Below are 13,311 nucleotides of genomic sequence, written 5' to 3'. Positions count from 1 at the left end.
ACCAAAGAGCAACAATGGGCTGGCCTAAGTTCTCACACCAAGTCTGTCTTGGCACATAGACCTTGTTTGCCCCAGAGACCAGAAGGGGAATAATAATCAGATGGGATTGGTCCACAGAGAGGGAAGTGACTTGTCCAAAATGCCTGAGTTTCCAGCCTTGGAGAAAGGACAAGAATGGCCATCCAGTCCTCTATCGGCTTCCATCCCAGAATGCTCATCACAAGACCCACCCATGTAGGAAAGAGGCTGGGTCAAGGCAGTGAGAGGAGCAGACAATTCTCCAGGTCCTCCATGTGGAGGCTGCTCCAGGAGCCTCAATCATTCCTTTCTGGAGAGGTCTGTGCCAGGAGGTACCACTGAGGCACATGACATGGGCATGGTTCTATACCCATGCCTGTTAGGATTCTGCATGTGGGACTCGGCAACCCCATGGTGTATAGGTGAAGGTTCTGCATGCTGCTCTTGACACAGGCCCTGTCTCTGCATAATAATGACAGTGACCAGAAGAGTGAACCTAGTAACAAGCACATAGCCAAGGTTGTTACTGTAAAATGGGTCACGAGAGACAGTTTATTTTTGTGTAAGAGCTAGATGTGGACCCCAGAGATCTTGATAGTGTAACTTCCTCAGATCATGAAGCTAGTGGGCCCAGAAGACCTCCATTGAGGCCCACACTATTAGACCCCCCCCCAGATCTTTACACAGCCTTCAGCAGAAACCTATGCTTTGAGACCCCTAAGTCTCTCCCAGAGACTCCCCACACAATTTCACAGACTCCAGGACAGAGCCATCCATACAGAGACCTTAGCAGCAATGCATAGAGAGACCTGTGCAGAGATCACACTGAACTACCCCTCCACAGAGGCCCACACAAAAGAGCCACCCTTATGTCCCCACACACATGCACCCTAACACCTCCACAGTCACTCTGTCACAGACACCCACACATCACCCACACCGAGAGAGCTCCACAAAGACTCACACTGAAACTTGCCATAGAAACCCACACAGAGACTTCTACAGCGACACTCACTGAAAGACCCTCACACAGAGAACTCAAGGATGTACTCCTACGGACACGAACACAGAGACTTCTGACAGAGGAAACAAGCAGCATTCAAGGAAGTTCCTCAGAACAATACAGAGACTTCAGAGTCCTCACACAGATGTCACAGAACCGCACCCCCCCATGGACCTCCCACAGAGACTCTGAGGGAGACTTGCTCCAAGTGGGACCTCAGAGACTTCCTAATGCAGAAATGTCCACCGTGGCCTCTTACTGCCACACACACAGCTCACAGTCCCCCACAGAGACATCACTTAGCCTCCCAGACTTTATAGAAATCTCAGACTCCCAGAGACCTTACACAGCAACCTCAGTATGACAATCCCACACAGAATATGGAGACAAAACAGATACAGCTCACTGATACACACAGTCTTTGAAGAGATTTCCCAAAGACTTCACATACTTCATCCCACAGAGACCTCCACTAAAGAGATCTCCACACACAATAAGCACAGACCTCACAAAGGAACTTATACCAGGACAGTGTGGACTGCTCTCCTAGAAACTGTACACAGTTACTAGGGGATGTCACAATGACCTTCCACAGAGACCACACACACTCACTAGTGGGATATCCCAATATCCTCCCACAGAAAACATACACAAAGTCACTAGGCTTTGTCACAGTGGCTTCCCTTAAAGAACACACACACAGTAACCAGGGGATGTCACAATGACCGCCCACAGAGACCACAAAAATAGTCACTAGGAGATGTGACAGTGATCTCCAATAGAGAGCACACACAATAATTAGGGGAGGTCACAATGACCTCCCACAGAGACCATACACTGTCACTAAGGCATGTCACAATAACCTTCCACAGAGACCACACACAAGCACTAGAGGATGAAATGTGACCTCCCCACAGACACCATACACAGTCACTAGAGGATGACACAATGAACTTGCAAGGGAAGCTTACATACCAAACTCCCAAAGGATCCCGAATTGCCCCACAGAAACTTCCCACAGATATTTCACAGATTTTCCAGAGTTATTACATAATTTACCCAGAGACAACATACAGAGACTTGCCCATGCCTCGTAGGGTTCTGACTGCCCAGAGGTCTCTTACAGAGACCTCCCCCAGCAGATCTCCAAGTTACAGAAATATCACAGTCTTCCCAGACACCCTTATCCTAAACAGACCATAGAGACAGTAAAATACCTCCATAAAAAACCTCATCCTACAGAGACCATGAAGACAGTCAAAAGAAACATCTCACTGCAACAGAGACATCATTGTGTTCCAGAATCCCACACAGAGAAGACATATAGATACCTCACAATATTCCCACAAGGACCACACATCCATTCTTCCTTATACCACCGTCTGGGTCCTGCTGAGATCCTGAGACGTTGTCCACATGGCCTCCAAATAAAGTTCTCTGCAATTTTTGTTCCTTTCCCTCTGAAGAGAAGAATTACAAATTCCACGTGTACGCCAAGTGGAAACCTACAAAATTAGTTTCTACAGTTTTTCAATAGCTTCTTATCTGATCTACAGTTAGAGAATCACAAGTTTAAAAATGAAGAAAATGCCACCAACCTCTAGTGAGAGAAAATATCTTATTTATCCAGGTTTAGTTACCATCTAGTCAAATGGTATCAATGCCACATTTTTTCTCTTTTCGCTTGGAACAAGAGCTGGACTCAAGGTAGCTGACCAAGTTGAAAACCCAAATAAAGACCTGCAGGAAGTGAGAGTAATTCAAACTACTCCATCTATTACAAATATATTAAGATGCACATACAGTAATCTTCTAAACATTTTGATACTTTATACACAGCAAGAAATAATGGACATCAAAAACAAGATAATGGAGAAACTGACAGAGGATGACATAAACTAGGAAATAGTCATGTGGACTCACATTCAACTGTCCCGGGGCTAGGCAAAGAGAGAGCACATTGTTCTGCATACAACAGCTACTTCAGGTAATCGTGGTTTGCTTTATTTTCAACTGAAACAAGCTGACCATTCTCAAAATATAAATTATAATATTTCATTTATTATACATATCTATTTTACATATGTAAAAGTCTCAATGTTCAGTGAACACAAGTTAAACTGATAGAATAATTACAACATTTCATTTTTTAAAAGAATAGTAGGAAATGCATATTTCCTAACACTCAGGCAGTCAGATTCATTACATGGCTTGAAAGGGACATTGCTTCAAACGGCTTAGAATTTTTTAAAATCAATTAATCCATGTTTAAGATACATGAAAGTACTGGGAAGGGTCATTGAAACATATGAATTGAAGAAGAGTACATTTAATCAACATTTACATTAATAGGCAATGAAAGACCTCACTAATGACATTTCCAAAGTGGAAAATAGTCTTCAGACACTACTTATTCTCATTACTCAAGAACAAATCCACGGCTTACCTTCATAAAACCTATTTTAATGATATCTGTCAACTATGGGTCACAAGGTCAGACTCTCAGATTATTTATCAGGATGAGAAGGTCCGTTCTCTATAAGAACACCAGAAAAGCTAATATCAGCACACTTTTGTAGCAAATGGTTCAAAAGGTTCCCTTCTATTCTCCACTAATACAAATTTATACTTACTAATTTTTCTTCTTCACTCCCTGATATTGCCACTGAATCAAAAAATGCATGCAGGTGGTCATAGATGTCCTCTAGTACTCCATTGATTTATACATTTTTGTTAGTGGAACTTTTGAAAGTAAATTTAAGAGATTAAGAACACAGGGAAAGCAATCAAGGGAGATTTCATATAGAAAATGCATTTCAAATCTATTTTTTGTGTGTGACATGTTTCCCCTAGGGAACCCAGGCTGGCATCATACTCACCATCATTCTGCCTATGCATCCCTAGTGCTGGGAAGATAGACCTCACTCAGATTCAACTTAATTTTTTATCATGATTAAATTTGGAGTGGTTATAAAGTCTGAAAGAGAAAACCATCTATAATAAATAGTTTATCAATATGATTTGCTAAATGTGTCATCCCCCAAACAAAAACTCAATAAAGAAATCCAAGATCTAAAATATGCAATAGATCAAGTGGACCTAGTAGATGTCTACAGAACATTTCATCCAACCTCTACACAATATACATTCTTCTCAGCAGCCCATGGAACCTTCTCCAAAATAGATCATATCCTAGGGCACAAAGCAAGCCTCAGCAAATATAAGAGAATAGAAATAATACCGTGCATACTATCTGTCCACAATGCAGTAAAAGTAGAACTCAACAACAAAAGTAAAGACAAAAAAACATGCAAACAGCTGGAAACTAAATAACTCATTACTTAATGAAGAGTGGATCATCGATGCAATAAAACAGGAAATTAAAAAGTTCCTGGAAGTCAATGAAAATGAAAACACAACCTACCAGAACCTATGGGACACAGCTAAGGCAGTCTTGAGAGGAAAGTTTATAGCCATGAGTGCATATATTAAAAAGATTGAAAGATCCCAAATCAATGACCTAATGATACATCTCAAACTCCTAGAAAAACAAGAACAAGCAAATCCCAAAACAAATAGAAGGAGAGAAATAATAAAAATAAGAGCTGAAATCAACGAAATAGAAACCAAAAAACCATACAAAGAATTAATGAAACAAAAAGTTGGTTCTTTGAAAAAATAAACAAGATCGATAGACCCCTGGCAAACCTGACTAAATAGAATTAGGAATGCAAAAGGGGAGATAACAACAAACACCATGGAAGTCCAGGAAATCATCAGAGACTACTTTGAGAACCTATATTCAAATAAATTTGAAAATCTAAAAGAAATGGACAGATTTCTAGATACATATGATCATCCAAAACTGAACCAAGAGGAAATTAATCACCTGAATAGACCTATAACACAAAATGAAATTGAAGCAGCAATCAAGAGTCTCCCCAAAAAGAAAAGTCCAGGACCTGATGGATTCTCTGATGAATTCTATCAGACCTTTAAAGAAGAACTGATACCAACCCTCCTTAAACTGTTCCACGAAATAGAAAGGGAAGGAAAACTGCCAAACACATTTTATGAAGCCAGTATTACACTTATCCCAAAACCAGGCAAAGACACCTCCAAAAAGGAGAACTATAGGCCAATCTCCTTAATGAACATTGATGCAAAAATCCTCAACAAAATAATGGCAAACCAAATTCAGCAACACATCAAAAAGATTATTCACCACGACCAAGTAGGCTTCATCGCAGGGATGCAGGGGTGGTTCAACATACGAAAATCAATAAATGTAATAAACCACATTAACAGAAGCAAAGACAAAAACCACTTGATCATCTCAATAGATGCAGAAAAAGCCTTTGATAAGATCCAACATCATTTCATGATAAAAGCTCTAAGAAAACTAGGAATAGAAGGAAAGTTCCTCAACATTATAAAAGCTATATATGACAAACCTACAGCCAGCATTATACTTAACGGAGAAAAATTAAAACCATTCCCTCTAAAATCAGGAACCAGACAAGGATGCCCACTATCTCCACTCCTATTCAACATAGTACTGGAATTCCTAGCCAGAGCAATTAGGCAAGAAGAAGGAATAAAAGGAATACAAATAGGTAAAGAAACTGTCAAAATATCCCTATTTGCAGACGACATGATCCTATACCTTAAAGACCCAAAAAACTCTACTCAGAAGCTTCTAGACATCATCAATAGCTATAGCAAAGTAGCAGGATATAAAATCAACATAGAAAAATCATTAGCATTTCTATACACTAATAATGAACAAACTGAAAAAGAATGTATGAAAACAATTCCATTTACAATAGCCTCAAAAAAAAATCAAATACCTAGGTGTACACCTAACAAAAGATGGGAAAGACCTCTACAAGGAAAACTATACACTTCTGAAGAAAGAGATTGAGGAAGACTATAGAAAGTGGGGAGATCTCCCATGCTCATGGATTGGTAGAATCAACATAGTAAAAATGTCGATACTCCCCAAAGTAATGTACATATTTAATGCAATAACCATCAAAATTCCAATGACATTCATTAAAGAGATTGAAAAATCTACTGTTAAATTTATATGGAAACACAAGAGGCCACGAATAGCCAAGGCAATACTCAGTCAAAAGAACAATGCAGGAGGTATCACAATACTTGACTTCAAACTATATTACAAAGCAATAACAATAAAAACAGCATGGTACTGGCACAAAAACAGACATGAAGACCAGTGGAACAGAATAGAGGATCCAGATATGAAGCCACACAACTATAAGCAACTTATCTTTGACAAAGGAGCTAAAAATATACGATGGAGAAATAGCAGTCTCTTCAACAAAAACTGCTGGGAAAACTGGTTAGCAGTCTGCAAAAAACTGAAACTAGATCCATGTATATCACCCTATACCAAGATTAACTCAAAATGTGTCAAGGACCTTAATATCAGACCCCAAACTCTTAAGTTGATACAAGAAAGAGTAGGAAATACTCTGGAGTTAGTAGGTATAGGTAAGAACTTTCTCAATGAAACCCCAGCAGCACAGCAACTAAGAGATAGCATAGATAAATGGGACCTCATAAAACTAAAAAGCTTCTGTTCATCAAAAGAAATGGTCTCTAAACTGAAGAGAACACCCACAGAGTGGGAGAAAATATTTGCCAACTATACATCAGACAAAGGACTGATAACCAGAATATACAGGGAACTTAAAAAACTAAATTCTCCCAAAACTAATGAGCCAATAAAGAAATGGGCATGTGAACTAAACAGAACTTTCTCAAAAGAAGAAATTCAAATGGCCAGAAAACACATGAAAAAATGCTCACCATCTCTAGCAATAAAGGAAATGCAAATTAAAACCACGCTAAGATTCCACCTCACCCCTGTTAGAATAGCCATCATCAGCAACACCACCAACAACAGGTGTTGGCGAGGATGCGGGGAAAAAGGAACCCTCTTACACTGTTGGTGGGAATGTAGACTAGTACAACCACTCTGGAAAAAAATTTGGAGGCTACTTAAAAAGCTGGACATCGATCTACCATTTGATCCAGCAATACCACTCTTGGGGATATACCCAAAAGACTGTTACTCCAGAGGCACCTGCACATCCATGTTTATTGCGGCACTATTCATAATAGCCAAGTTATGGAAACAGCCAAGATGCCCCACCACCGACGAATGGATTAAGAAAATGTGGTATCTATACACAATGGAATTTTATGCAGCCATGAAGAAGAACGAAATGTTATCATTCGCTGGTAAATGGATGCAATTGGAGAACATCATTCTGAGTGAGGTTAGCCTGGCTCAAAAGACCAAAAATCGTATGTTCTCCCTCATATGTGGACATTAGATCAAGGGCAAACACAACAAGGGGATTGGACTATGAGCACATGATAAAAGCGAGAGCACACAAGGGAGGGGTGAGGATAGGTAAGACACCTAAAAAACTAGCTAGCATTTGTTGCCCTTAACACAGAGAAACTAAAGCAGATACCTTAAAGCAACTGAAGCCAATAGGAAAAGGGGAACAGGTACTAGAGAAAAGGTTAGATCAAAAAGAATTAACCTAGAAGGTAACACCCACGCACAGGAAATCAATGTGAGTCAATGCCCTGTATAGCTATCCTTATCTCAACCAGCAAAAACCCTTGTTCCTTCCTATTATTGCTTATACTCTCTCTACAACAAAATTAGAAATAAGGGCAAAATAGTTTCTGCTGGGTATTGGGCGGGGGAGAGAGAGGGGGCAGAGTGGGTGGTAAGGGAGGGGGTGGGGGCAGTGGGGAGAAATGAACCAATCCTTGTATGCACATATGAATAATAAAAGAAAAATGAAAAAAAAATGTGTCATCCCTCTGTGTCAAATCATTGTGTGATAAACTGTACAAACCTACAATGAACAATGTGCTTTAAAGCCACATTCCCATCAGTCATTGCACACATATCTGTCATATGCTACCTCAACGATTTGTGTCCAATTTTCATTGCAAACACCTGTGCTCTCACAGCAGAAGAAACAGTCAAGGGGATTCAATCTGTTATAAAGCAATGTATATTTTCAGAATTTCTGGTCACCTTTATTTTATTTTAATGAGATTGACCTAGTGAAAATGTTAGGAACATTTTGGCATTTTATACATTCCAAGAAGACATGGATATCAAACATGAGACAATGAAGAAACAAACAAAACTATATGTCTCTTATTTTCATTTTTTAAATTTTGTTGCAAAAGATATGTTTTTGTTTTCTTGCAATAGTGGGTATCAAACCCAGGGCCTTTCATACGCTTGGCAAATATCTACCCATGAACTACATCCCTAGTTCTGAAATGATTTTTAAACCTCCCAATAAAAATCTTTCTAGATGACATTCAGGATGTATTAGAAATTTTGCGTTGAGCTAGTTTTTGTTTAACACAACTCTCAGGTCTCACACCCACTTCAATAGATCAGGCACTCCAGAACATGGTGTGAAAGGTAGCAACATTTGATGACTCTCTAGTGCACCAAGGGATAAAGATCTTCTCCAAATAATAATGAAAAGAGGCATTCCAAGAGCCACTTCCCTTACAGACTTTTTATGGACAGTTTCACCCATTTTATTTCGAAAGGACTCTCACACAAGAAGAAATTTCATCATTCTTTCCCAGATATCTAAGTTATACTTTCTGTCCTGCTCACATTAGTAAAGTATGATGCATCCAGATCCAGATAGTCAAGGGATCCCTAATGGCTTCCCCAATATGTTCTGAAGGTGGGTAAGACTCATAATCACTCTTTTTTATTACCATATTATCATTGAACAGGGGTGCCCTTAATGTTTACAAAAGTTCTTACAATACATCATTGTTGAATACACCCACTCCATCATAATCACCCTTGAAACACAATCCTTTGTTATATTTCTGCCCATGGACAATGTTGATTACTGCATGTTCCAAACAGGCTAAATCTCCATGGTCACTCAGAGATTTGCTAAGGAACCAACATTCCCTGAACCTCACTGTCATAAGAACAGCCAGTTTCCACCACACAATCATGTGCTCTCTGCTCCTCATACCCAGAACACCACAACATTCACAAAAGATGCAGGTAAAAGAGGGAAGTGGGAATTATGGAGATAAAAAAATTGACGAAGGGGAAACTAACTTCTAAAGGCTATAAAATACTGCTATGGCAGCCACAGTAGATGAGGAGTGGAAAAGGCTAACAACTTCTCTAGGAAAGGAGACTGTCTCAGCTCTTTGGTTCTGAGAATGCCTGTTCATTATCCATTCACTATGACAAAGCCTGTCACTCTTGCTTCACCTTTGTTCAGAACCTAGAATCATGAGTACCTGCTCTCTGATGCTTTCAGGCTCTCTGTCATTCCATACCCATGACTTGACCACAGGGACATTTCTCAGCTCAGGGGTCATCCTGAAACTTCAGAAGGCCACTCTTTCACATGTTCTTTGTGTTACTGCCATAATTTCATGCTAGGAATATTTACATACTTATTTTCAGTGCCCATTACAACATTGTAAAGTGTCTAAATTTATTTTGTTCCTTTTGGTCCCTGAACTGAGGTAAATGTTCCACCTACCAGGTCTATAACTTGGGCAATTCCTTCAGTGTCTCAAAATTCAGCTTCTTGACCTAGAAAAGAGGGATGAATAGTATTTCAGTTAACAATACTGCACTGAAGGAGAACTCTGCTGCAATATAAAAACACTGCAGAGTTTTCATTGGATGATACTACTAGTATCATTATTTTATTATTATCCTATTATCCTAAATTTAATATTTTCCTTCCAAAAAAAGTATGCACAACTTTTTCCCAGAATAAAGCAATGTGATTTTCTAACATAAAAGCTAGTGTTTTGTATGTATTCGACATTTAAAGTCTTCTAAGAGAAATAAATTAAAAATTCTTTTGATTAACTTTGAAATCACTTTTGGGTACATGGTATTTAGCAGGTTTCTACTAATTTACAGTGATGTTAAAGGATTCTGTTGCAGTCCAAGTACTGACATCGAACAAGTTGGCCTGGTGGAGTTCCTTCCTCAAACCAACTCTGTTCACACCTGCACCTGGTGCTGGGTTCCCAGGGCCCTGGGTGAAACCTGAGGTCTCCATGGCTTAGCTGCTTACATCCAAAGAAGGAAAAATCAATTGGTATTGTCTACAAACACAAAAAGGTCAGGTTGAAATCAGAACACCGTGTCTTCTCCAGTCACCTTGCACTGAAAGGAAAGAAGTTTCTCTTGGGTACAGGTGGCCTTCATGGGAAGCTGGCAGGGCCAAGACTGGCAAGCAGCAGCATTGACTTCTCCATCTGCTTCGTGTTGGTGCTCCTACCTCTTCCCCTACACAGGCCCCTGACCTTGGCTTCTGACCCCTCCCAACCAGCAGGGTACAATGGGAGTAAAAGAGCAAGAAAGTCATATGATTGACATTGCAGTTCCCTGAGCCCACAAAAAGGGCTGTTTGTATTTGACTGGGGTTTAAAGAGGGCTCCTTCATGGGAGCCATTGCCAGGGCCTTGTTCCTGTACTTCCTAGCCAAAGAAAAGGAAGTTCCATTCAGAAAGAACCTGATGCATGTAGTCAGCATTTCTCTTGATGGGCATGATCTGATCAGTTGGCTGTGTGTGATTGGCTGAAGCTTTACTGCTGTGATTGGCTGAAACTAAGTTCCTCAAGTAGAAGGATATACTACACCATTTATTTAGATTACAGGTTGTTTGTTCAGCAGGGCAGCTTACATGTCACTAAGGAAGGTGACAGTTTTGGGACACAGGATATCAGAAAAGTATCCAGATAGGTTGAGGCCAAATTATTTGTGTTTAACGGCCCCATTTTTGTTATTCTTTTCAATTTTGAGATGTTAAACAAAATAAACGGTGTGGGCTATGACACCATCTTCTGCAAGCATAACAATGAACGTGCTTGATTATAATTCAGCCTTCACATTTTTCAAAGTGAAAATAGTAGATAATGCTCATTTTATGCTTCTCTTATTCCTACCATAATGAGACTATTTAATGTGCAAGGAGAGAAGAGTATGGTTATTTAACTTCAAGTACAAGACAACACAGTGGCAAGAGATAAAAGGCAGAAATTCATTCTTTCAGAGAAGACACCAGGAGCTATGGCCAGGTATGGTGAGGCACTCTTTCATGCCCAGCTGCACAGTAGGGGAAAATTGAGGAATTGTCCACTCAAGCAAAATTGCAAGACCCTACCTCAAATGCTAAAGCAAGATGGGCCAGGTGGTCATGGCTCAACTGGCAGAGCATTAGTAGGCAAAGTCCTCAGTTAGAATTCTATTGCCACCAAAACAAAGTACAACCAACAAACAAGACTCCATGAGGAAAATCAACCCTTCAAGGTCCAGGAATTACAGGCAGTATGGTGGCCTGGCCTATGAGTTCCATTAGGCATGGTCCTTCTTTGAAGTTTGATAACAATGAAGATCCACCAGAGGCTACAAAGTGGTCTGGTCTAGACAGCTATTCAAGTATTGCTGCACACGTCATAATGACCTGGAGGTCTACTGAAAGAAACATGAGGTCTCGATTACTTAGCACAGTCCGGATTGCCATCTGCCATTCAAGAAAATGCACAGCAGCCAGTGTCTAGTCATTCACATACACACATCATGGAGCATAAAAGATAAAGGGAAGAATTTATGGAGTTGCAAGTCTAAAGTGAGAGAGTAGGAAAAACAGAAGAGTTTCCACTAACTGAAAAAGTGTCTTTGATATTCTCTGTTGCTTGATTCTTTCTATCTATCTACCTATCTATCACCTATCTGTCATCTATCTCTATCTCTCTGCCTCTGTATCTCCCTCATAGGTCCATAAAGACATCAGGATTTGAGGAAGAGCCATACACCAGGCAGTGTAGTACAAGTGGGAATACAGTAGTGACTTAAAGGTCAAATAATTCTCTATTTTCAGGAAGTACATAGTCCAGAACAGGAAATAAACAAAACTATAAGGAGCCTCACAGCTATAAAAATGCAACTATAAATCAGGCCCATAACCAATAGATTCAGCAAACCTATTGTCAGTCACACTTTGCCCTGCTGCTTTACCCTTTGCCATCTCATCCTTCGGAAGAATGAGGTAAAAGCTTGGAGTACATGGAGTTAGCTGGGGAGAGGGAGGAGGAAATGGCTTAAGACTCCCACATCCCCAAACAAGCAATTTGGAAAGTCAAGATCAAGGGTGGAAAGGAGAGTCCACCTGGAGCCTAAAGCAGTACCCTCCTCATCAGCAGCCCAGCCATTCCTCCATTCCTAATGAGATTCATTATTAATCCCTCCAAGGTAAGTCTACAGAAGCCACAGCTTTCCGATTATCCTCCTATGGCTTCCCGCAGCTTAGAATGAGCCTAAAAGTCTTCCTTTGCCTCACATTCTGACATGCTCTGGCCATGGATGTCCCCATGGCTCCACTCTTGCCATCCCCTCCCCTAGTGCTCTTTAGCTATGCTGCAGTTTTCCCTCCAGCCCTCTGCTGCTGTCCCTCCCTGTGCTTGGAATACCCCTGCCCCATGCCTGGGCCCGTTCGGCCCCCTCAATAGGCTTCTCCCTGGTGTCCACCCAAAATAACTTCCATGGGCCACAGTGGGGCTGAAACTGTTCTTCCTAGCATAGGCTCCTGCCTGACCACTGGTGCACACAGTGTGTGTTCACTGTCTCCTACCATGAGTAATAGGAGTCTGTGTTCTTAAATGGTGTACAAATACATGATGATTACTGACGTATTCTGTGGGAGCAGAGACTTAAGAGCCACGCTTGTGTTTGGAAAGCAGTGAGTGCCTTCTCAGAGACCACCTCCCTGATAGCACAGCTTTTGCAATCTGGGCTGTGCAATGCCATGGAGACAAGAGGGTCCCCGTCTCCAGCAGATAAGTTGGAGGTTACCCTACAGAGGCAGCTAAAGGGAGGCATTTTATATTTCCTGGTAAGGTGTGGCCTTTGAGAGTGGGAGAGGTCCTGGGGAGCTGAAGGAATTGGTCTCTGTGTCTTCATCAAGATGAGCCTCCTGCAGATCACAGCGTGGGGCTGGAAGCACTACTTTCACAGCTGAGACCCAGCCACCCACCCCTACCCCTGGGTCTTCACCCTCTGGCTCCACAGAGACTTCTCTGTGTACAAGGAGACCTGGATAAGACTGGGATAAAACCCGGAGCCTCTCACTGGCTCTGCCTATCTCTGTGCAGCTTGGCTGACTGCGGCCTGAAACATGGACTCAAGGGAACTGTGGCCTTGAAACAAGGATGG

The 13,311-nt window shown here is 41.0% G+C and overlaps 1 protein-coding gene across 14 annotated transcripts in view; it reads right to left on the bottom strand.

Annotated features, from left to right (window-relative positions):
• LOC141415543 (uncharacterized) overlaps positions 1 to 13,311 on the bottom strand; it is a 340,659-nt gene that overhangs the window by 178,901 nt on the left and 148,447 nt on the right. For 5 of the 14 annotated variants that reach the window (XR_012440518.1, XR_012440521.1, XR_012440517.1 and 2 more), the window contains 4 exons: positions 9,622 to 9,674; positions 3,468 to 3,998; positions 2,620 to 2,761; positions 2,353 to 2,526 (listed from right to left, as the gene is read on the bottom strand). The exons of 2 other annotated variants lie outside the window; for them this stretch is intronic. The gene's annotated coding sequence lies outside the window, so the exon portion shown is untranslated. Of the gene's footprint in view, positions 1 to 2,352; positions 2,527 to 2,619; positions 2,762 to 3,467; positions 3,999 to 7,535; positions 9,675 to 13,311 lie in introns of those variants that run through there. 7 more of the 14 variants (XR_012440525.1, XR_012440526.1, XR_012440527.1 and 4 more) reach the window with 5 other exon arrangements.

The sequence above is a fragment of the Castor canadensis genome, chromosome 13 (assembly GCF_047511655.1).
Source record: "Castor canadensis chromosome 13, mCasCan1.hap1v2, whole genome shotgun sequence".
Classification (NCBI taxonomy): Eukaryota; Metazoa; Chordata; class Mammalia; order Rodentia; family Castoridae; genus Castor; species Castor canadensis.
The sequence above is the reverse complement of the archived record's forward strand: the minus strand, read 5'-3'. Positions and strand labels throughout refer to the sequence as shown.